The following is a 27343-nucleotide window of genomic DNA, read 5'->3' as shown; positions in this document are numbered from 1 at the left end:
ATAAAAAAATTGTCTTGAAGGAAGGCTATAAAGTTGTGGCTACACACCTACACAAAAAATCTATAAGCCTTGCCCAAGAATCTAGTGCACCAAATGATATCTCATAGGTAAATTGGTCAGATGAAAAGTAAATGAAATTGAATAGTTGAGAAAATTCTTTTTTGGTATTAGTTTTAAACATAAATTGACTACATAACAATGTGCATAATATTTTATTGCAGCCTTCATATCCTACCACAAAACCTGCTCGTGACGAAGGCCATGATGTGCATTATAGTGGTGGAGGTATTAATTTGCTATTGGAAATTAATTATGCAATTATGAATACAATTTAACATCTTCAATTGCAATTTGACGTTTATCCTTTTTTTGAATATTTCATAGCATGTTGAACATCATGCTGAAGGAGTGGACCATGTTCCAAGTGTTCAACATGTTGACATGGTGGTGGATCAAAATGTTAATGTACATAATGTGGCATTGTCAAGTAAAAAAAATGTATGTTATGTTGTATTTATACTTAATTACAGACTTGTAACAGTTAGAAAAAGAAAAAGAGTATGCCAATTTATCCCATTCACTTGTTCTTGCAACAAAGCCCCCTTTAGTACAGCAGCCTCCTGCTCCTCCAAAGAGAATGAGCCATCATAATTTGACATTACATGTGCCAAAAGAGGAGGAGAATGATGCAGATATGGATGCTCCTATGAGCACTTTTCTTAGGAGAGCTCAGAAAAATAAAAAAAAGAAATGATGTTTTAAAAATCTTCTTTGATAAACCTTGTTGGATAATGAAAGAACTTTTTTTAAGTAATTATGTATGAATGATGCATATTAATACAGATTTTTATTTTATGTTAATGAATATTGTTATGTGGTAATGAAGTCTTGATTAGTATTGTGTATTAATGAATTGTATATCGTATTAATGAATGTTATGTGATTGTATTGATTGAATGTTTTAGTTCATAAATGGATGAATGAATGAATGAAGTATGTAATTAGATGATAATGGGTACTTTAGATTAATGTTAGGGGGAGGGGGGTGAGGCCAGATGAGCTTCCACCTTCACATGGTTCGCCTTGTTAAGTAGAGAATATTATAGTATTCTTGAAACCAAGTGAAGCTCAAACTAAGGACCCTTTTTCATTATGTTCAAGAGGGTTAGACAAGCTAAGGACCCTTTTCATTTTAGTCTAAAAAGTAAGTGTATTCTATTACAAAAAAATGTATCTTTATTTTCCTATCATATTGATGTCCTTATCAAAATTCAAGGAACTTTAGGAAGTTTATACATTAACAAATTCCATGTCTCTGGCCCATCAAGAATCCAAGGAACTTTAGGAAGTTTATAGGTTAACAAATTCCATGTCTCTGGCCCATCAAGAATCCAAGGAACTTTAGGAAGGCTAGAGGCTAATTGACTCCTCTCCTCTATCCATTCTCTCTAATAGACATTACCAAAATGGAAAAATATAAAGAACAGATCCCAAATTTAAGCATTAGAAAATCATACCCTTCTCTAGCCATGGAATCTCACTTATATAATGTGAGATGCAACAAGCTACAAGCTAAGAGAAACTGACAGGTGTCCTTTTTCGGAGATAATTACATACACCTATCACAAAATGACAAAAATATGGATAACAGAAGATGCCTAGATCAAACATTCCCTTTAGTGGGTCTGCTTCTATTACATTCTCTATTATTGCTGATTTGGTAACTATTATGATCCCTCTTTGTATGCAACTACCAAGCTAACTAATGATGAAGTTTGTTCTGATGATTGCAAGTTAGTCTCCACCTATGGGCTTTCACCATCTTTATCCTGCACAATGGGAATAACTTCTACTTTTTCCTCTTCTTTGGTTGTATTAGTGTCCTATGGGCCTGGGTCTGCAACTGAAAGTGACTGATTATTCTTGTCTTCTTCTCCATGTTGGCCTTGTGTAGTGATGGTGTCAATGATTTGGATCTCATCACCCTGCACCTCATCACTGTCAGTTTCTATATCCTCAAACTATTCACCAGGAGCTATTTTTGCCATCCACTTGTCAAACAGTGTGTCATTTGGCCAATTGAATTGCAAAGTATCACTCTGGCTCTTGAGCAGATACTTAGCCTCATTATCAATGGTAACAAAATTCAGTTTCAAAGAATCAAAGAATATTTGGGCCTTCACTATTTCTTCAGTTGTTGTGGCCCACCATGCATGCCCTATTTCACTGATAACTTGATTCATTCTTTTAAAAAAATAAATCATCAAGCTCCTTAGCCCATTTATCTTTTCTTTTCAAATTATTTTTCTTATCTAGGGCACAAGGAAACAAACTAAACTTTTGGCTCTTGTACTTATCTAAGTAGCCAACTATTATTCTTTGCAAATGAATTCTCTTATTGTCAAAGTCAGTAAGATCAAAAATAATATCAAAAGTTTTCTCAATTTGATCACAAGAAACTTTTATAGCAGAATAACACAAAAATGTCACATTTTTCCTCCTTCTTACCCACTTATTTACAATAGGCTTCAAAGCCTCATCACTTGCTTTCATTTCATCCCAGATACTGATCACCCTAGCCAACTGATCATAAACTAGTGGCCATTCAATTTTATCTCCCAAATATGTAAGAGCCTTTCTTAATCTTTCTTCATATTTCACATTCAATTCCACATGCAAGGCCCACAATTTATTCTTTTCTTCTTCAAAGTCCTCAGCAGTATAATATTCTGGCCTTTGGGGTGTATCTGGTACCTCTATGAAGGGAGTGGATTTAAAAGGTTCAACTGGGGGGCGAGGGTATGTTATGCTTGGTCTTGTGGACCTCCCCATTAGCTTATTCTCAAGCTCAATTATCCTCTTTACCTCTTTATTGTAGGCATCCACAACTACCTCATACTTGCTCTGTAGCTCAATCATTTCATTTTCCTCTCTCTCTATAGTAGCCAAGGAAAATTGAGAGTAATCTACATTCATGTGAGCTACTTGGACATGTGAGGTATCAGAAACTCTCCTCACAATGATACTCCCAGTTAGTCCTAAATCATCAAGCTGTGATGGAGCAGCCCTAGATCCTCTTCTCAATGACCGCATGACAAGAGCAACTTGGTCATTACTAAATGCAGTTCTCAAGAATTCTTTTTTATTTGGATCTTGCAATCCCAAATTATTTGACACAAAATTGAAAATCAAGGCATCAACAATGTCCCAATTGGGCAATAATAAAATATTTTCAGCCTTTACCATCCATCTCCCTTCTTCAGGGGTTATATTTTGGAACTCTTGAATCATTTGTTCCTTTATTCGATTTTGAATGGAGGCTTCATCCATTTTTGGATGCTCTGTTTTCATATTCTTACATATTTCCTCAAAGTTGTGCATGTTTGCCCTCCAAGAAAACTGATGGAAAGCCCTAGACTTTACAAAATTGTCATCAGACAAAAATTGCTAACTGGCTTATTCCAAAATAGGATCCAATTCCCTTCCCTTGAAATCTGCTACAGTCAACTCAAAACTTGGCATAGGAGGCACCTAGGGGTTCCCTTCATCAATCTCTACTTGGGTAACAAAAACTCCCCCTTGTGTTCCAATTTGTTCAATCTGCTCATCAGTGAGCACTCCTCCTCAATTCTCATAGGGGTTTGGGAAGATGAGTAACCCTCATCTTGAGATTCCTCTTCCCTTATTATCCTTCTCCTCTTAGGAGAAGGTTCAAGAGGCCTTTCCTCAAAAATAGCACTAGTAGATGCACTGTCTATTTTCTTTTATCCACCATGGGCCTTTGATTATGAATGATAGTATATCCTGGCTTCCTTTGAACAATTAATGGACCTATCTATTAAGAAATTAACTTGTGTGAAATTGAATCTATATTGTTTATGTCTATCCTCAAGTTAATATTACATCACTGATTCATTAATTGTGTCTATACATACATACATACATACATACATACAATATTATACATATACATATATACTTAAGATTATATTAATCAGTTTGTATGTAATCAAATTATTGATAGCACATTATGTTAAATTGTAGTTCAGTCAAATTGATTATAAATGGTAAATAATCATTAGCTATATATTCTTTATACATGCATATTATTATATATATAATATATATATTACATATTATATGATATATATAATAATTTGTATATATATAGTTAGTTAGTTATATTAAATATACTAACCAATGATGATTAACTATAAACACATGTCTCATCCATCTTTCTCATATTTATATGAGAAGCAAATTTGCAATTAAAAAAACATCAATAACAATGACAATGTTATTACATTTGCAGAGATCTAAAATTTAAGATGCTATCAGAGATAAACTGCAAATGTCATTGGAGTACAAAGATATTAATAGTACAACATTGTGCATATGTTGTGGAGGAACTTTCATCCCAGCGTAATTAGCTGCCATGATGCTAAATGATCCTAGTTATGCAGGGGAATTCCAATAGATGACGTCCATTCCCTGGGATTGAAAAGACTCGCTGCATACACCGAACACATTTTTTAGTATTTTATAATATTTAGAAATAAAGATGAACACAGCATACACATCGGGAATCTACGCCAAAATTAGTGGCGAGTAAATGAGATAGAAAGGTATTGAAGGAAGTTAGAAAAGAAGGGACTAAACAACTTCCAGTCATCAGACGTCCGTTAAGGCAGATTGAGTGGTATATACAGACCGATAAACAAGTTAAGACGACTGTGTATTTGCAAGCAACAACGATTTGGAGACTAGAACAACAGAATACATACAATGATTAATAGAACTAATATAATCTCTAAATTATTTAATGGGGAAGATACATGGAAAGAGGATTATCAAGATACAATAATTAGGTAGCATCAATTATGAAGGAGATCAAAAGCAAAAAAAATCTCATTATTCTGAACTAAGCATCGGTTAAGTTAGAGAATTATAGAATTATATAATCATATTGTAGGCGAGTAAGAATCCGAAACATGCGACTGTCAGTGAAGAGCACGAAGATAAATGTAACATGAGTATATAATATTGAAGAATCATAAAATGAGAAATTCATAGCATATTGGAGTGCCAATAACTGTCTCTCAACGAAAAAAAGAAAATTTGCACAGCAAACAAGAACATTATCACCTCTAGTGTAGCAGACTAGATATAGTTAGTGTTCGACATGGATAGGAAAGACATATCTAAGACACAGAGGACTGGAGAGCACAGACATGGATAGGACGATGAACATGGGTCTACTTACATATACCCAGCAAGGAAAGGAGATAAGAATCACGGAGTCTAATTGGGAAACTATACGGAGCGAAGGATTCAAGAAATATATGAATATAATAATATTGTTACCCAACGCAGATTTAGAGACTTAGAAGTAACATTTCCTTTGCAATCATAGCAGCTTATTCAATACAAATGATGATGACGAACCAGTTCAACTATTAACAAGTGTCAACGTAAATTAATTACATTGCAAGGCATGGTCAGCACCGACCAAGAAGCTTTCAGAAGAATGTGCGGCCATCCCTCCAACTGCCAACTACTCACATTAATAATTCACCAAAAACCACTTTTGGAGATTTGTATATTTATTACATTTGTTGTTATAAATAGACTTGCTGGGCCTGGAGTTTTCAGCGCTCAAGTTTGCATTGATATGCTGTGTTTGTTACGAGTTTGTTCATGGTATCAGAGCCATTAGTAAGGAGCCAGTGGCAATGAATGATCTGCTAGAGTTTGCTGTTAGAAATATGCGAGATACAAAGATATTAAAAGGTACATTTTCTTCAGTCTGAATTTTTGGGAAAGAATATAATAATGTAGCGTTGCAACTAAAGTATTCTTACTTTCATTTATGAAAGGCTTTGTATACGGAGGCTGAATATCAATCAATAAATCTTTGAAGTGGGGTTTATGGGAATAAGTAAATTTTAGGTATCATCTGGTTTTCTGCTGTGGTTAGGCAGTTTGGTGGTGTTTATACGGTTGCACATATTTGTAGTGTTGTGTGGCTTGGACAGTTTGATTTTTTTTTAGAGATGGTACTTTTGGGTATTTGGTGGTGGTGATTTTGGGCAACTTTGGTAGTGCTATGCTGATGGGCATTATGATGATAATGTGATTCGACATTTTGACAGTACTCTATTTTATTCAATTGTGGCGTTGCCTTTTGGTGGTGCTCTGGTAGCTTTGACATATCGGTGTTCAAACTCGGTCATTTTGTTTCTACCTTGCTGTTTGGTATTTTGATGGGTATCTTTTGAACGGGAAAATTGTTTTGTAAACTGTTGAAGCTTAAAACTGGATTGTATTTTATTTTGTGAAGCTTAAAATATTTGATCATTATATATGATTGAGAAGTGAGAGTATCTTTGGAAGATATAAATTGTGTGTGTCTCAAGGTGTGTGGAGATTTTTTATGAGATTAAGGAGTATTGTTGAAGATGTATTGTGAAGTGGTTAATAAAAATAGAAAGTGGTAACTTTGTTTAGAAAAGAAAAGTTTGATAAAGTTATTATAAGTCCTTGTTTGATAGGTTCTTAAGAAGGCCAATATCAAGGTGTGGTCTTTGCCAGATGCTTGATGCTTATGTGATTGTGTGCATGTGTGTTGGTAATTGATTGAAAATTAACTATGGCTGGTGAAATGTCTAATCTTGTGGTTAGTGAAAAATTGGATGGTTCAAATTATGCTAATTGGAAATGTGAGATAGAGTTAATTTTACAAATGAAAGATTTATGGGAACTAGTCACAGAAGAAGAACCTGAGGATCAAGATAAACTTAATAAATGGAATAAAAAGTATATGAATGCACGTGCTACACTTTTGTGGCAAATTAGTCCAGGGATTAGGCCTCATGTTCAAGGTTTAAAAACAACAAAGGCAATATGGGAAACTTTACAAACAATGTATGAAAGAACAAGTAAGTTAAAAGCAATGGATATTAAGAGGCAATTAACTCATTTGAAAATGAAAGAAGGATATAGCATGAATGATCATATTGCTAGATTGAAAAACTTAAGAAATCAGCTTGCAATGATGAAGGTTGAGTACGAAGATGATGAAATCATAGAATTTTTAATTGAAAGTCTTTCAGAGGAGTATAATAATTTCATTTGCACTTTAGAAGTAACTGACAAATTTGAAAATATAAAATTGCAAGAAGTCTATGGTGCTTTGTTAAATGAAGAAGAAAGGCTTCACAAGTTTACAAGTGAGTCTAGCAAGAGTCAAGCATTTATAACTAGAGGGAAATACAAGTATTATAATCAAGAAAGAACATATCAAAATCAAAGACCTAATCAAGGGAATCAATATAGAAATAATCAAAGACAATGATCTCAACAAAGAGATAATCAAAATAGGCAAAATTATCAAAGGCCACAAAATAAAGGGAGAAATTACAATAATAATCTCAAAAGAGCAAATACTATCAAATGTTTCAAGTGTGGAAAAGAAGGGCATAAAAGTGATCAATGTTTTAAGAAATGGCAAAAGAGATTTAATCAAAGAAGGCAATCAAATTTTGTTCAAGAAGAGGGTGATCATCATATAATGATAGCTTCTTTGGCTACTCAAGGTGATTCAAGTAATGCATGGTATATTGATTCGGGAGCTAGCCAACATCTAACTCACAACAAAAATATCTTTAACTCTTTAGAAGCAACAAAAGGTGCAAAAATATTTCTTGGTGATGATAGTTCACATGACATAGAAGGAATAGGTACAATTTCAATGAAAGGTAATGATGGTAAAAATTTGGAAATAACTAATGTGAATTTTGTACCTAGGTTGGCCAAAAATCTTCTATCAGTGAGTCAAATAACTCAACATGGATATAAGGGGGAATTTTATTCAGATAAGTGTTTAATCAAGAATATTAATGATGGATACAAAATAGTTGCTAGAGGAGTTGAGAATGATGGATTATATAAATTTCAAGCTATTGTTGCTAAGAAGGCTTATATCACTAAAAGATCATCCTTAAGTGAGTTATGGCATCAAAGGTATGGTCATTTAAATTATCAAAGTTTGGCTATGCTTTCAAAGATGAATATGGTTGATGGATTACCTTGGATAAAATTAAATACAAATGTGTGTGAAGGATGCATGGTTGGTAAACAACATAGAGACACTTTTGAGAGGTCTACATGGAGAGCAAAGAGAAGTCTAGAACTTATCCATAGTGATTTGTGTGGTCCTATGAATCCAACATCAAAGGGAGGAGCTAGGTATATCTTGACATTTATTGATGATTTTTCAAGGAAAATTTGGGTTTATTTCTTAAAACAAAAGGATGAAGTGTTTAACAAATTTGAAATATTTAAAGCTCTTGTGGAAAATGAAAGTGAAAATAAGATCAAGAGAATTAGAACTGACAATGGTGGAGAATATGTAAACAATAGGTTCAAATCATTTTGTGATCATCATGGGATCAAAAGAGAGATGACTAATAGATATACTCCTCAACAAAATGGTATTGCTGAAAGGAAGAATAGGACTTTAGTGGAAATGGCGCGTTGTATGCTACAATCTAAGAATCTTCCTTTGTTTCTATGGGTTGAAGCTATTAATACCACATCTCATGTTTTGAATAGATCTCCCACAAATGTTTTGCAAAACATTACTCCTGAAGAAGCTTGGAGTGGAAGAAAACCTAATGTTAAGTATTTTAGAGTGTTTGGATGTGAAGCCTATGCCCATGTGCCAGATGAGATTAGAGAAAAGAAATTTGATAAGAAAAGCATTAAGTGCATCTTTGTGGGGTATGATGACCAAAGGAAAGGATATAGGTTATATGATCCTAGTGTGGAAGATGTGTTTACAAGTAGGGATGTCAAGTTTAATGAAGGGTTTGATGATATGCCAATATCCACTCCCATTCCACATATGGCCATTGAGAATCATGAAGATCCTAATGATTTTGAAACTGGTGAAAGTTCTAAGGAACCCTTTGACATGGATGAAAAATCTAGTCCTTCTCCAAAGACCAAGAGTATTCAAGAAATTTATCAAAGGACTCATCAAATTAATTATGCTTTGATGACCACCATAATGAAGACTAATGATCCTCAAACATATGAAGAGGCCAAAGGAAAACATGAATAGGAAGAAGCTATGAAAAATGAGTATGATTCATTGATAAAGAACAACACTTGGGAATTGGTAGAGTTGCCAAAAGGTAAGAATGTGGTTAACAATAAGTGGGTATATAAGACCAAGTTCAAGTCAGATGGGAGTATTGAAAAACATAAGGCAAGACTAGTAGCCAAAGGGTATTCACAAAAAGAAGGGATTGATTACACAGAAACTTTTGCCCCAGTAGCAAAGATTAGTACTGTCAGAGTTATTATAGCATTAGCAACTCATTTTAAGTGGCCTTTACACCAAATGGATGTTAAAAATGCATTTTTGAATGGTGAAATTGATGAAGAGATTTATATGACTCAGCCACAAGGATTTGAAATACAAGGGAAAGAACATTTGGTTTACAAATTAAGGAAGTCTTTATATGGTCTCAAACAGGCTCCAAGGGCTTGGTATGCTAGAATTGATGAATATTTTCAAATTCACGGCTTCCATAATAGTCCACATGATCCAAATTTGTATGTGAAAGAATTTGCTAGTGGTGATATCATAATCATTGTGCTTTATGTTGATGATCTTATTATCACAGGACATAGCATGGATAAAATTAGTAACATAAAGTTAAGCTTGCAAAATACATTTGAGATGACAAATCTTGGTTTTTTACACTATTTTCTTGGTATACAAGTATGGCAAAAAGATGATGGATTTTATCTTTCTCAAACTAAGTATGCCCTAGACATATTGAAGAGGTTTCAAATGACAGATTGTAAAAGTGTCTCTACTCAAATTGCTTCGGGGTTGAAATTAAGCAAGGACATGGAAGGTGAAGATGTTGATCCTACCTTATATAGGCAATTGGTTGGTAGTCTTGTATATTTAACACACACTCATCCTGATATTTCTTTTGCAGTTAGTGTGGTTTCCAGATTTTTGAGCTCACCTAAAGTCCCACATTGGATAGCTGCTAAAAGAATACTAAGATATATGAAAGGGACTTTAACGATGGGCATCTATTATTCATTTCATGGAGATATTTCTCTTGTTGGCTATTCAGATTCTGATTGGGCAGGATGCATGGATGATCGTAAGTCCACTATAGGTTATGTTGTCTATCTTGGTGCAGGTCTCGTTTCTTGGTGCAATAAAAAGCAGTCTACCATAGCTCTATCCACTATAGAAGCTGAATATATTGCAGCAAACGAAGCAGCAAAAGACATCACTTGGCTACGAGCTATCTTATCAGTCCTTAGGCAACATCATGCAGAGCCTTCTCTACTTCATTGTGACAATCAAAGTGCCATATCATTGTCTAAGAATCCAGTGTTCCATGCTCGCACCAAACATATTGAAGTCTATCATCATTATATCAGGCATCTTCTCCAACAACAGGTGATTCATCTTCAATATTGCAAGACAGAGGACCAGATTGTTGACTTATTCACCAAGGCTTTAAGTGAAGCCAAGTTTGTATCTCTTCGCCATCTTTTGGGCTTAAGAGCAGTGACATAATTATGGTTGTCATTTAGGGGGGATTCTTATGAATTCCAACCATTGAATTTAGGAGATAATAGATTGTAAATGGGTACCTAACAAGGCCTTAGGCCAGGACCCATCATATGTAGATTATGGGGGGATATTTAGATAGTAGATATTTAGTATAGCTATTGTAATTAATTTAGGGGGGATGTCAATGTAAATTAATTACATTGCAAGGCATGGTCAGCACCGACCAAGAAGCTTCCAGAGGCATGTGCAGCCATCCCTCCAATTGCCAACTACTCACATTAATAATTCACCAAAAACCACTTCTGGAGATTTCTATACATTTATTACATTTGTTGTTATAAATAGACTTGCTAGGCCTGGAGTTTTTAGCGCTCAAGTTTGCATTGATATGTTGTGTTTGTTACGAGTTTGTTCAACAAGATGGTCAACAATATATGTTCAATCTGCCCTAAATCAGAGATGATGCTTTAAATAATAAAGCCAAAAAACAATACAGAGTATTGACTAGCAATATTCATCACACTCAATGATAGAAAATCACATTAAAGTAAGTATAGATTGATATATAGTCATCTCATGCTTAGTAAGGGCCATTTGGTAGCAGATAAGGAGGTACCGTTACATATATTGTGCCCAACATTAAGAGCATCAAAGAAAAGATCATCTCAGATTGAAGATGTAATATTCTGGTTACTTAATAATAGCCTTGAAATGGTAATAATAAATCAAGGGGCATCTTATGATGCAATAAATATCTTCCAATATAGAATACGAGAGAAATAGTAGAATTACATCCATAGTTCATAATAGAGTATATATAAGAAATATCATTGCATAATGCTTCATTCAAGTCAAATAGAGCAATGTCTCCATTGTATTAATTGCAATATTTTCATATTCATGAATCATAATCTATATCACTCAATAAGGACTTAAAGGGAATAAGTTCCTTGTGATTTAGGATTTTAGGAAAGGAAAAAAAAACAAGAAAAAAAAAAAAAAAAGGAAAAGTAAAACCACTCCTATTTCCTGATTTCATTGAATAGGGGACATTACAAAAGATTTGGTTCTCTAAGGCATTTCCAGTGTTTTCCAACATTTTGACTTCCAAGCCTTCAGTGACGATGGTGTTTGCTAGGCTCTTTCCCTTTATTTCTACTCGATGATGGTTGTATTTCTCTTGAAACTTGTTCTCCCTCAGGTGGTGATTCAACTATCACACCTTTTGGTTTGCATCACAGATGATATAAACTACACTACCAAATGCATGTTTCAATAACTAGCAGCCATACATGGAGTCATTGGATAGATTGATGAGATGAGACTGTGATCTAAAAAGAGAAATTGGAAAGTATGTAAGGAAACATATATAGATAGAAGGGGCCAAAGAAATACATTTAAAAATACAAAGTGGATAACAAGCGACAAGAATAGTCACACCATTCACAACGAATAAAATATTGCTAGTGATTGGAGTAAAAGCTAAGCAATCCATTAAAAAGGATTTCAATAAAAATTTATGCTTTCCAAGGGAGAAATGTAGTAGCATGTGCAAGGATGAAACTTAAGCACCATGAAAGGATGAAATTTAAGCACCATTCAATGATATGCATTCTTTATATCATTTGCATTTAGCGACACATACAATGATAAAAGGGATCTATGGAAAATGAGTTGTTATAAGTTGTGGAGTGTGTAAACATAAAATCAATGAACTAAACTTCATCTTGGTGGTGAAAGATGAAATTTTGACCAGTATTAAGTGAATATGGAATATATTCATAATAAGATGTAAGAAAATTTGTGTCTAGAATATAGCAAAGGGAAGGGCAAAGAGGACATGGATATGGATTATGAACATAGGTATGGAACTTGAGTATAAATACAAGGACCATTTTGAGAGGATTGGATGGAATATAATTATGGATATTCATCTACAAGTGAACACAATATTTTTTAAAGCTATTGAACAAGATCATTTGATGCTTCAAATTAATTGAAAACTCTATGAGCTGGAATGTGTGGGAATTTTGCATTGTGGGGGGAATAATAACAAATTTTCCATTCCCACTTGAACCATTTCTAGAAAGGAGACATTCCATTCTGAAATGTTTATGGACCCTTATGTGCATATAAGTATTCTTCTCTTTTACATTTATCTACTTATTGTACTCTCTCCTATTTTTAATTCTATACATACTATAAGGGTTATTTGCCTTGATTTTTTCCTTTATGTTTCAGGACATTCTTACAGGAAAAGAAGTTTGGTACTTTACATGTGCTACCTAATATTGTGTAGACTCAATCTAGGGTGATCCCACAATAATGGGTTCCACTTTTTGACCAATTTTGACATTGAAATCAATATTTTTGCAACAAACGTCATGTTCAAGTGACTATATCTCCAAAACTATAAATAATTTCAAGATGACATAAACTAGTGATTTTGAGTACTTTGTTCCTACTTTGTAACCATATTTTTTAATCTAAAAAAAATATTTATTTATGTCAATTTTTTTTATCTCCTCCAAAAAGTGGTACATAATAAAATTCAATATTTTAAAAAGTGACAGTCCATTTGACACACATAACTTTTTTTCTAGAAATGATAATGAAGTAATTCTTTCGGCGTTCGATTTGTAACATCAATATCCAGTGTTTGCATTTGGTTTGATTTATTTTTGATGAATATTGTATAGTTTATGAAGTTTTGAAGTGACATGAACCGTAATTCAGACATACGTTCCGTTTGACACAGATAATTTGAAGTCAATTTATCATAAACCATTTTTATTTTATTTTTTAATAGAAAGGTATCTCAATAAGCCAGTGCCTCCATATTTTTCAAAAAAAATTTGACCTAATTTACTAATTTTCTCGAGGTGTCAAAGTCGGTTGATGTTCAATCGGTAATGAACCTATAATGAGTTAAACTCATATTTGAAAGTCTTAATGATTAAATTATGTAATAAAATTATAGTCATAGGAAAGCTTGCTCTGAGCAGCACATTTTAAAAAAAAAAATTTTACAGTAGGAGATCATTCTCTTGCAATTATGGCAGTCAAAAGAGCAAAAACAAAGAAAAAAGAAAAAAAGGTTAAAATTTTTGTGATTTTGCATGTTCGTGCGAACATGGCGTTCGTGCGAACACGTTTACCATGTTCACGTGAACATACAAATCATGTTTGCGTGAATATATATATCATATATGTTCGGGCGAACATACGAAATATGTTCGCGCAAACATGATTAAAAAAAAGTTCGCACAAACACAATAAGTGTGTTCGTGCGAACATATGGTAAACTCAATTTCTCATTTTGCAATTTTTTTCATTTTTGTTCATCCCACTAAAGTGGAACCCATTATTGTGGGTTCACCCTCTAATGATAGTAGTTCCAAAGACCTTGATGATCAAGATGGATAAGGTGAGGCTCTTGAAGAAAACATCTTTTGATGATTGAAATTATGAGATCCTTCTACATTAAGAGGGAGTATGACACTTCTTTTAAGGAAATGTAGGAGATTAGAAGATTGATACTCAAAGGAAGTCTAGAAATACATGGGTGTGTCTTCATGATTTTGATGGGCCTACCTCTATGTACATCATGACAAAGTATTGACTTATCACCTGAAGGTTAAAAAGATTAATATTTTATTCAGAGGGAGTAGACCATATCACTTTAGAGGTAAACTTGACATGATAAATATTGTTTGTTTCTTATGCACTTATTGACTAACATCATATGGTTGATGATTATATGCATACAGTGATAAATCTACTTTTGTAGAAAATGCTCCATGACTTAATGTCATGTGACCTTGTGATATGTACCCTAAGGATGATATTGGTGCACTTAGCAGAAGGATGAGTTATATTGATATGGAGGTACACTTGCATCATTTCGTTGCATCATATTCATGAATATATATAAATTTTTCTTGCAATCTTGTTTTGTGAAAAGTGATGACTTTTCTTGTGAAAGGTGATGACCTTTCATGTATTTTGATCCTATTATAAAGTGATGACTTTATTTTAGTTGATCTTTCTTCAAACAATGGCTGAATTTGGTGTTATCTTTGTTCTTTGGGCTGAATTTTTCTGAACACATTGATAACCTTCATGGGTCCTTTAGGCGATAACCATACATCATGAAAATCCATTGTTTGAAAGTTTGGGTTACCTTTGTTCTTTGGGCCTGATTTTGCCAGACACATTGATAACCTTCATGGGTCTTTTGGGCGATAGTCGAACACCATGAAAACCCATTGTTTCGAAAGTTTGGGTTATCTTTGTTCTTTGGGCCAAATTTTGCTAGACACGTTGATAACCTTCATGGGTCTTTTGGGCGTTAGCCAGACACCATGAAAATCTATTATGTTTTCTCTCTTTTTTCTCTCTCTTAGTTTAAAACATAATGATGATTGCACCTTATTGTGCAAGTTAAACTTGTTTCAATTTCTCTTGCTAAAGAAGGAGTGTTAAGAAATTAGCTTGTGTGAAATTGAATCTATATTGTTTATGTCTATCCTCAAGTTAATATTACATAACTGATTCATTAAGTGTGTGTGTGTGTGTGTGTGTGTGTGTGTGTGTGTGTGTGTGTGTGTATATATATATATATATATATATATATATATACTTAAGATTATATTAATCAGTTTGTATGTAATCAACTTACTGATAGCACATTATGTTAAATTGTAGTTTAGTCAAATTGATTATAAATGGTAAATCATCATTAGCTATATATTCTTTATACATACATATTATTATTATATATAATATATATATTACATATTATATTATATATATAATTATTTATATATTTATATATTTTACTAGTTTCACGATTATTTATTGTGTATAACATTTTCATGATGTTATCTATTTTTATTTTTATAAGTTGAAATAATTTAAATTCATAATTAATTTCAATGAATAAAACAAAATAAAAAATACATTCTCCTTTACAATTATTGAAAACAACAATAATTCTATATATATATAGTTAGTTAGTTAGTTAGTTAGTTATACAAACCAATGATTATTAACTATAGAGACATGTCTCTTTATGAGACATGTCTCCTCCTTCTCATATCTATATGAGAAGCAAATCTGCAATTAAAAAAACATCAATAACAATGGCAGTGTTATTACATTTGTAGAGATCTAAAATTTAAGATTGTCCCTATATTAGGAGTGAAGCCCAATCTCCTCATTATTTCCTTGGCTTTATCTGGAAAAGAATTAATGAAATATTATTTTTTCTCATTCATTACCTCCATTATTTCAGGAAATGTATTCATAAGCTTATTAACTTTATCTACAGTAGTTACATCATCACTACGAGGACTATAATTTTCATCAAAACAATTAATAAAATTCAAAACTTTTGAATAGACTCTCCATTTTTCTTTCTTTGTCTCTTGCTCCTGCAGAGAGTACTCATTCCTTATTACATCTTTAGGGAAATAAAACTCATGCTCAACTAGACAAAGTTTGATCCTATGCCTAAGAGCCAAATTAAAGAAACCCTCTGCATCACAAAAATGAGGGTGAGATATAGCCATCTTATACTGGTCCAAAAATTTGTAAAGAGAAACCCATCCTTCCTTGGTTATCACAAACTGGTGGGCTACTGTGCAAGTGGTAAAAATTGATCCTATCCCTCTTTTGTGCAAAAAAGCTTCTTCTACTCCTCCCAACTGCCACAAGAATTCAACTACTCCTACCTTTAGGGGCACCTGGTAAGGTAGTACATGGGGTGTCCCTTTGAATCCATAAATTCTGATAATAATTGAAACTGAATATGGGATGACATCTCCCCAATTATGTGAAACCTTCAAATTATGGGGTTTATCCATAGGCCTAACAAGGTGCATTAGTGCCTTAGGGATCCTAGGATTGTCACTCAATATGAGGCACCTCAGTTTGGAGGTGAAGTACCTGTCAAATATAATAAAACTAGCATTTTTTGCTTCCCTAATCATATCTGCACTCCATAACTAAACTGGCAATGCTTCTCCTTCTTGTTCTCTATTTAAAACCATTTCTTTACCAAAGTACATAACCCCCTGAAACAAAAACATGTGCATTAGTAGAGAGGAATGGCCCCAAGCCTTTTCCACCTTGCCCTTAGCAATCCCAACCAATCCACTATGAATCTCATCGGCCAAGTAAGAAGCAAAATCAAAAATTATTTCCACGTTGAAAGAGGAGAATTGAGTAATCAAATACATGAAACTCATAGGGATAAAATCTTCTTCACCCTCTCCAAAAACTCTACACAGGGTCCTATATATCTCTACTACCCTGGCATTGAAGCATGTTTTCTTGAAAGGTTCTTTAGAAGATGATGTTATTGCCAGTAGGGTTCCAATTCTGCCAACGTGGGCCTTCAGTGCACCTTGTCTAACTATATCCTTCTGAGACATATACTCTTTTTCTAAATCTGTCAAATTAATGGGCACATGATACTTAGTGAGAGGTCCCAAACAAAAAACTTCCCTAATCTCTTCTAGACTGATGGTGATAAGAATTTCACCATCTATTCTTCTCACTACCCTAGTGGCTTTATCATAATTCTTTGCCATGGCCTCAAGGAGATCATAATCCATAAAAACACTAGGGACCACTAGCTTTCCTAGGTCGAAATTCCATATATTGGCATGTGGAGCAAATAGTTTTCTCTCTGCAAACCATTTCTTAAACAAATTTAAACCAGTTTGCGAGGTATGAGCATGTTGGACCCAATTACCCTTATCAAATAATCCATCTTTTATCCTCAACTTAGGGTTTAATGACGTCAACTTCTTAACTTGTACTATTTCAACAGTAGACTCAGGAAGTAACTCAAGCATATCATCATGTACATTTCTATCCAAATAATTTTTTTGACCTAAAAATCCCTTCTTTGGAGGCATCTTGGATTATGCTTTGCAGTACTAAAAAAACTTACAAAGATGACAATGTAACTACTTACTTGAATTCAGCTCTCATTCTCTCTGTATTTCTGCAATTTCTATGTGAACCAGTTGTTTCACAATCTTGCCAATTTCAGCACGGTCTTCTTAGTAATTACTTCTTCTCGAAAAGGCTCAAAATATTTGTTTGCATAAGGTGGAAATGAGAAAATATTTTTTATTATACTCTATTTTTCCTCACACGTGAAGCTTTCATGCCAATTAATACACAGAGTGGCACCACCTTCTGTGTTTAAGTCTGTGTCATTGATCTTTGAAAATCCTATGATCAAGGGATGCAAAAAAAGACAACTTGGCATTCCACTTGACAAGTTGGCCAATCAATCCAATGAAAACTGATCACGTACATAGCTCTGTCCTTGATGGAATTTTTGTCTAGACCTACTAGCGATTGAGGACACATGTCGACAGGTTGCTACTTCACTATACATAAAGAATGAGCACCTTGCCATAGTGAAGCAGTGATAGCCATTGATTCAATCTTGATCTTGTGGATGACATATTATAGCATTTCTCTGAAGAACAATGGTGGGTCCTTATTCACTACCTCGCTATACATATCCTCTGAGCTATTCTTCATGGTGAGATAGCGACGATCGTTGATCTGAGACCAAATCAAAGGTAGGGAAGCTACATAAAGTACCTTGAAGAGTGGTGGGTCCCATACTATGTCACATAGAGTAAACAACTTGCAACTTTCCATACTGAGATAGTGAGGTCTATTGATTCTAGTTTGATCTAATGATTAGAATCCCTTATATGCTTTATGAATGGGGTGTGGGTTTGAGGCACTGGTGACGTAGGAAAATTTGCACTGCTAGCAACAAGCCAAACCTTTCTTAAATCTTAGTCACCTTTCCACATTGTTTGAGGTCCCACCATGTGTTCATTTCATGATGTCTCACTATGTCGCTAACAGTGAGATGCCAAAAAAATTTGATAGCGAGGTAGCGAGCTCCGGTGATTTCAAAAAAACTTGACGCTGGAGGAATAAAAACCAATCAAATCACCATCACCTTTATTAATTGCTTTTGATAATAGCAGCTATTACTCATCATGCCACTTAGACAAAGTATGATTATTGAGAAACTTGAAGGTCACCATGCTCTTTGATTTCATGACTACTCACTACTTCACTAATGGTGGAATGCTTATTTTTTCCAATAGCGAGGTAGCGAGGCATCAAAAAACTTTTGTTCTGACATCATTTTCTGGCTATCTTTTACTGGGTCCATTTTCTTTCCTGACGGTACTAACATGGTGCATCTGACTAAGCTTTTAGCTATAGCACAAATCCCTGACTATCGTCCCTTTATTTTACAGTCCCGTTCTTTTAGAATTTTTGGTGCTCACTACTTCACTATGCATAAAAAGTGCACATCTTTTTATAGTGAGATTGTGATAACTATGGATCTTTCCAAATTGGACAGTGGGGAACATGAGAGAAAAGGCTACTCGAGGGGTGTGGAATAAAAGGAAAACAAAATATTCACCCAAGTTCCCTTTTCAAAAGATTTCGTGCCCAAAATTTTAAAAGGACTGAGACATAGGGTTTTAACAAAAAAATTCAAAGGCTAACAAATAGATGATTAAATCAAAAACCCTAGTCACCACTAATGGATTCCAACCTACTTTTTATACCTAGACAAAGGAAATTTTTTCATGTAAAAAATCATACCAACACAAGTATAATGTTATTTTGTGTCTAGGCACACAACATGCCCTTTTCCTTAAAGAGACTCATCCTCAAAGCTAGTAAAAGTCAAAATGTTGAGTAACACTTTTAATATACAACTTCACAAATGCATAAAATGGGGCTTCTTTCTTAAAATACTGGCTCACATGAATGTTTTGCCACAATTTTTGAAGTCTTGGAAAATACTTCATAATTGAGTACTAGATCATCTATTGCAATCGCTTTTACTTCAACTTCCAAAATAAATTGTTATCTTTAGCATTAGTTTTGCCTCTTCAGTAGCAATCCTTCCAAGTTTTAATATTACTATACATTATACATTTGTTACTGGGATTTGCTTCTAATTTATTGTGTTCCAACCTCTTGCAAACTTGCCTAGGAAGACACCACAGATCTTTTGTACTACACCACCAAGGAACACTCAAAACATAGGGTCAAACATGCATGAAAAACTATTTTCTTTTCTTTTAAATGGAAGAAATTTTTTTTCTTTAATTAGGATTGTTGTTTGGAGATTGTAGTGTGGAAGAGTGTGCTCATTACTTGGAGACAATCAAAACATATGAGAACAAGCTAGCAGATAGTATTCTGGAGCGTACTGACAACGACTATCTATCATGAGTATTCTTCATACCTCTATTGAATAAAAGTTGTGCATTGTTCATGTAGATTCAAAACTTAGAAATATTTATTTCTTTTAGCTAGGAATAATAAAGATAAAATAATTGAAAGAAGAAATAGATTTTGAAGAACCTCTTTAAATGAATATAAGACATTTGTGTTAAATTGTTTTGTGTTTTGAATAATTTGTATCATATTCCTGAATGATCAATGGACAAGCTTTCTTATATATTCATCCTTGAGTGAGGAGTGCCATTGTATGGGACATGTCTTGTGTCCCTTCATTTCCTTTGCTAATCACACCTTTCCGTAACAAGTCTTCTAACAATAGGATCAGTTAGTATAAAATTTTTAATAATGAAGATTATATCCCTTCATGATCATTTCTAGACACACCTTTTCCTTGTTAGATTTTCATCCTTTCATTCAATAATTAATCAACCTTTAGTTATTGATTATATTATTCTCCTTATTGGATGCCAATAGTAATAATCTCACTAGTCATTGTGCATGAGCTAGTATAATAATATGGTTCATTGGTTCAATAAATCTCAAATTTTGTCATTTTTTCACTTAATCATTATCATAACATATTGTTGTTCCTCCATATCGGTATCAATTATGAGTGTTGTATGCTTATTATTGCTTAGTCATATGTTGATTGATGTCCTCTTGATTATTTATGTTTATTGATACAGCTTCTCCTAATTTTTGTGTCATCTTGTTACATAGTAATCATGGACCATCATTGGATATACATATGATCATTGATCAATTATCACTTGGTTTTTGATCTTCGTAGTAGCTATCATACTTATTAGCACTTGGGAACTAGAATACCCATTACAGATTCCTCATTTTCTATTTTTTATCACTCCATATTGATTTAGTAATTGGTTCATTAACCAAATCACTTCGTCTCATGATGTTGATGTGTATTGACTGCTCTTCAACTTCTTCCATGTATGATGCAAATTGATATCTTAGCTACTAGTGAAAATAGTTCTAAATGATGATTTATCCATAGTTGTGATTTATCTTGATGGTATCTATAGACCATTCAATTGAACTATGTATTTGTTGTAGCCTTCCTCCAGGAGGAGGATTCAATTGAACTATTCATCTAGGATTCCATATTTTGCATGCATGTCTACCAGGGTAGTTGCAACTTAAACAAATATATTCTCTCAATATATCTATTTTGTGCATATCCAGCAACCATGGCTTTTGATGACCACATTACGTTCAGGCATCCTATCAAACAATTCACATGATTTATCTATGCTTCCATTTTACAAGCATGTCTCCCAAGGCAAATGTTACTACTTCATCTACACCGTCTGACAAAATGCTTTACGCTTTGATAGATTCCTATAGCTTATCCCAAAGCTCTCATTCAATAGTTATGAGATGATCAATCAAGAGGAAACAGTTGAGAGCTTAGAGTGACACAATTTTCAGATGATCATATGAAATGAAATGGGCGTGCGAGTAGAAAGAAACTAGAAAGATATTGTGTATAGATGAAGGCATGAAATGTGTTGGTATGATTTTTTACATATTAATTTTTCTTAAAATCATTGTGAAAAATCAGATGTGAGTTCTTTTCTTAGGTCCTATTGCTTTAGGTTTTGGTCTTATATTTTGATATCTTTTAAAATCTATGTAAAACCCTAGGTCTTTCCTTTTAAATCTTATTTTGGCATGAAAGTCTTAACAGTAGCTGAATATTCTTTCTCGCCTACGTCGAGGTCATTGTTGAGTCCTTTTGAAAAATCTTATCCTGCCATTGGATCTTGTTAGAATCAACGAATGTCGCGTACTCGCTATAAAAAGTTGTGAGGTTGTTTCCTATAGTGATGTAGCAACCATTAGAGAACTATGTCTTGGTACTAAAAGTGAAGTCCAGTGCTGATAAAACTATATTAATATGAAGGCATTATGGTCACATGCTATCTCCTAGGATTGTCAGTGTCAGAAAGGATGCACAAGGAGGAATTCACAAATGGTGTCACCAAAATTGAAGTTTCTTCTGTGACTCGCTAAGTTACTATCAAAAAATCTATGTGACCTACCAGTAGTGACATAGTGAGTGCCCAAATTTTAAAGGAAGCGGCAATTTTTTTTAAAACTAATGTGATCATGGAAATTCCCATGCAAGTTCATAAATATGCGTGACCACCTTCTCTGACACCAGTATTAATTGACAAATTTTCAATCAATGTGTTTGTGTTCTTTGTCACCAGAGTTTTGACTACTTCATAAGTTGCTATCTCACTAGCCAGGAAGTTGGTGTTTTCACTAGTAGCAAGGTAGCGACTAGTCAGAGGGTTGTGATGCAGTGGAAATTTTAAAAGAGATGGGCCCCGAACAAGTGATTCATCATAAATGAATTGTGCAAATTAAATGACACGGTGGCATCCTACTTAGCATTTATAGGCCAAAAGTTTTGACTCCACCAGAGCTCGCTATGTCACTACTGAGAAGTTTGTGTTTTTCACCAGTAGCGAGGTAGCAACATGCCTAAAAATGAAAAACATGACAGAGTCAAGGAAAAATGATGTCATTAGAAATGAAATAATATATATTTGTGCCAGCATGTTAAGCTAGCTCAGCGACAGCAGTATCTTGGACCCACTCCCTGTGCATAGAACATGTAAATGATTCTAAATCGTTAGATCAAGCATAAATTGACAATACTCGCTAACTTGCTATGGAAAGATGTGTGAAAAGTATGTATAGCAAAGTAGCAAGTTGATGACATGTCTCCTCAATCATCTGTGGGCCCAATTTGAAATGCAAGCATTAGAGGAAAGGTACAAATAGAGTTATTTTATTAGGTTGACCACCAACGTGTTAAGAGGAAATGTGAGTCAGCCCAATTTTCATTCCATGATCATAGGAGTTTTTGAAGATTGACGGCACAGATTTAAAAGGAAGTATGGTGCCACTCTGTTTCTCTATTTTATGCATTTATGATGAATGAAAGCTTCACGTGTGAGAAAAATAAAGTATAATATAGGAGATTTCATCACTTCCAGTCTCACTCAAACAAAGATTTCTCATTTTCTAAGCACAAGAGCCTGTTGATTGTATTGTGTTAAGCTTGGTAAAGATGTGAAGCGATTCCTCATTTGTTCGAGAGCAATTGCAGAGGTTCAGAGAAGAACAAGTCTAGAAAGTCAAGTAAGTATTCACATAAAACCTCTGTAGCATTCCAGTTCCTATTATTATGATCAAGATGCCTCTGAAGAAAGCATGTTTTGGGAAAATTAATTATATGGATAGAAATGTCCATGATGATTTGCTAGAATTACTCCCAAAATCCACCACCGAGCCTGCATAAGTCAAAAGGTTAATTTCCTTAAACCCTACGCTGAATATTGATGATGGCTTATATGACAAGGGGAACTAGGTTAGGGATGCAACAACTACACAAACTGGTCTTGTCTTGTTCAAAAAGTGGTTTTCAGAGACGAATTTGTTTGCCCCACATTCTAACATCTAGAATTTTGATTTGGGAAAGCTAGTAGTCCCAAGTGTTTTCATGGATTATAATTTTCTTGAAGCCATTGCCAAGAATTATGACCAAGCTATTAGGGTGGTAAGAAGAAATGATGGTGTGCCTCTAATCTTGATTAGTCCTGAAGAAATTAGAGAGGTTTTTCACCTAGAACCATTGTCAGATTACCATGTGCCAATAAATCTGCCAAAACTAGAAAATGAATACAAAGCAAAGAAGGATGTGATTAGGGGAGGTGCATTGAGGATACACATTAGTACAATAGGAACTCTGCCAGTAATTACTACAGCCTCTAGGGAACCTTTTAAGAAGAGTCTTTTCACTTCTCAAGCTGTAGAAATATACAAAACCTTGTGTTGTGTTTTTGGTGAGGATGAGCAGGATTTTATGTCCATTGGCCTTATGTATATGATGGTTCAAATTTTTTCTTTTGGTGTAGATGTTATCTTTGATTTTGCCTCCTTTTTTGCTGAGGAAATTCATACTAGTTTAGTTGGAATTGTGAAGGGAAAAGTGGAGAAAAATTTTGGCCACTATTCTCTATTGATGCATATGTTCTTGTTCAAGGGGGTGACATATTTTAGTAATGAGATGGAATTGAATAGAGAAGAGAATGGGGAAGCACTGCCAATCCAGTTGTGGAGTGCGAATATGACCTGGGATGCAAATAATGCCATTTTTGTTAGATTTGATAGGTATTTTGCTTCTAAATTGAAATGCCTCATATTAAGAGACAATCCCAAAATCCTTAAGGTATTAATGGACCTCCTCAGACCTATGGACAAACCCCATTACTTGAAAGTTTCACATAATTGGGGAGATATCATTCCTTAACCTATTTCTACAATTTTTAGAATCTACGGTTTTAAAGGAAGTCCTAATGTCTTGCCTTACCAAGTACCTTTTAAGGTAGGAATGGTTGAAGTTTTGTTGCAATTAGGAGGAGTAGAAGAAATGTTTCTATTGAAAAGGAAACAAGGGTCAATTTTCTCTACCTGTACAGTAGCCCATCAGTTTGTGATTACTAAAGGGATTGGCTCTTTTTGCATAAGATTTTGGATTAGTATATGATGGATGTCTCCCATCCCCATTTTTGTGATTCTGAGGGATTTTTTAATCAAACTTTGAGGCATAGAATTAAGTTGGGATAGGTCAAACATGATTCATATTATCTAGAGGACATTATAAGGAATGAATTATCATTGCAGGAGCAAGAAACTAAAAAGGAAAAATGGAGAGTTTAATCGCAGGTCCTAGAATTCATTCATTGTTTTGATAAAAAATATAGTCCTTTAGATAATGTTACTACAGAGGTTGACAAAATAAATAAGCTCATAAATAACTTCCTTGAAATAATAGAAGCTATAAATGAGAAGAAATAATTTTTTATTGACTCTTATCTTGGTAAGGCCAGAGAGGTCATGAGGAGGTTTGCTTTCACTCCTAATTAAGGAGCTGGTCAGATAATTGTACAAAAGTAGCTTGGTTATACTATCATTCAAAATAAAAGGGCTCCTATAGATAAGGGCAAGCAAATAATGGGATTCACTAGTGCAGCCTAAGAGGAGAGACCTGATGAACCTAGTCCCAAGAGGTAGAAGGTAATGAAAGAAGAGAGGCCTCAAGTTGAGGAATATTCACCCACTCAATCCCCTTTGAGGATTGGAGAAGAACAGCTCACTGGCGAGCAGATTGAATAGATGGGATCACAGGGAGGTATCTTTATTACTCAAGTGGAATTAGATGAGGGAAATCCTCCAGAACCTCCCCTACCAAGTTTGGATCTAACAATAGTAAACTATAGAGGCAGGGAGTTGGACCCTATGTTAGAATAGGCAAGTAATCAATTTTTGGCTGATGACAGCTTCGTGAGATCTAGGGCTTTCCAGCAGTATACATGGAAGGAAAACATGGATATTTTTGAAGAGAGATGCAAAAGCCTAAAAACAGAGCATCTAGAAATGGATGAAACTTCCATCCAGAAGAAAATAAAAGAGGAAATGATGAAAGAATTTCAGAATATAAGCCCTGAGGAGGGGAGGCAAATGGTAAAGGGCTCTAACATTTTATTGTTACCAAATTGGGATATTGTTGATGCTTTAGTTTTTAGTTCTATTTCAAATAAATTGAATTTGCAAGACCACAATAAAAAGGATTTCAAGGGCACTGCATTGGTTGAGGATCAAGCTACATTGGTCATTTGGTCATTAACAAGAGGATCTAGAGCCACACCATCAAAGTCAGATGAGTTTGGATTGATGGGAAACATAATTATAAGAAGGGTTGCTGATACCTCACATGTGTAGGCAGCACACTGGAATGTGGATTCATCCAAATTTCTTTTGGCCAATGCTAGGAAGGAAGAACAAGCTATGTTTGAGTTGCAGAATAAATATGAGACAATTCTTGATACCTATAATAAAGAGTTAAAAAGGAGAATTGAGCTTGAAGACAAGCTAATGGGGAAGTCCACCAAGGCAAGAATAACATACCCCCGTCCTCCAGTGGAACCTTTTAAATCCACCTCCCTTGTAGAAATACTAGACACACCTCAAAGGCTAGAATATTACATAGCTAAGGATTGTGAAGAAGAGAAAAGCAAGCTATGCACATTACATATAGAGCTAAATATGCAATATGAGGATAAGATTAGAAAGACTCTAATGTATTTAGTAGATAAAATTGAATGGCCCTTGTTTTATGATCAGTTGGCAAGAGTGAAAAGTGTATGGAAGGAACTAAAAACCCATGATGAAACCTTCAAGCCTATTGTTAATAAGTGGGGAAAAAGGGAGAAAGAAATCACCCTTTTATGTTATTCAATTATAAGGTCTTCCCATGACCATATTGAAAAAGTGTATGATGTTGCTAATGACCTGTCAGATTTTGATAATAGGAGAATTGCTTTGCAATTGAAAATTGTTTTTTATTTAAGAAAGTATAAGAATTAGAAATTTGATTTATTTCCTTGTGCCCTGGATAGAAAGAAAAAATTGAAAAATAAGGATGAACGGAGAAAAGAATTAGATGACCTATTCTGCATAAGGATAAATAAAGTTGTAAATGAAAAGGGGCATGCTTTGTGGGCCATCATGATAGAGGAATTGGTTAAAGTTTAGTTATTTTTTTATTCTTTGAGACAAGAGTTTGTTGGTTTTGAAAATGAGGCTAACTATATATTAAAGAAGAAAGATGATATCCTATGATTTAGCTAGCCTGATGATGCACAATTTAACACCTGGATGGTAGATATTGCTCCTAATGAGTAGTTAAAAGAAGGTGGTACAGATGATGAAGAAGAAAAGTACAGACAGTCAATCCAATAGTATGCAGTTGTTCTGAATTTGCTTCCACTTGTACTCTCTGGTGATATTGAAATGATAGAATCAGCAAGATGTTTTGCGATTTTCTTTGAATTCTATTGGTTATTGTATTAGTCATTCAAAAGGATAGTACAAAGGGGTATTAACACTATATTTGTGTCACCAATTTGTATCTCCATTTTATGAGTTTGTTTACTTTGAAGTCACTTAAATAAGGTTTAATTGGTTGAATGTAATCTGGATGGGTTGTATGCTAGTTTTATTGTTGCTTATAATTCAAGAAATTATGGAAATGCTTCAGTGAATCAATAGGGTTTGTGAGCTTATAAAAGGGATATTTCATAAGAAGGGAAATGGGTGATTACAATTGACTTATTCATTTGCAAGTTATTTGAATTAGATCTCTTGCCAATAGTCAATTTTCTACCCAATGGATAAGGCACTGATCACATGAGTCAGAAATGGGCAAGGGTGAATTCTGCTGCTACATATCAAATCATTTTTAAAAAATCAAAATTATTTCATTCCATTTCGTTCAAAGTTAGAAATGTTGGTTACCACTCATTTTCATATAGTTTTCTA

This window comes from Cupressus sempervirens, chromosome 3, assembly GCF_028749045.1.
Source record: "Cupressus sempervirens isolate cs-2001-9-10 chromosome 3, ASM2874904v1, whole genome shotgun sequence".
Lineage (NCBI taxonomy): Eukaryota > Viridiplantae > Streptophyta > Pinopsida > Cupressales > Cupressaceae > Cupressus > Cupressus sempervirens.
The sequence above is the reverse complement of the archived record's forward strand: the minus strand, read 5'-3'. Positions refer to the sequence as shown.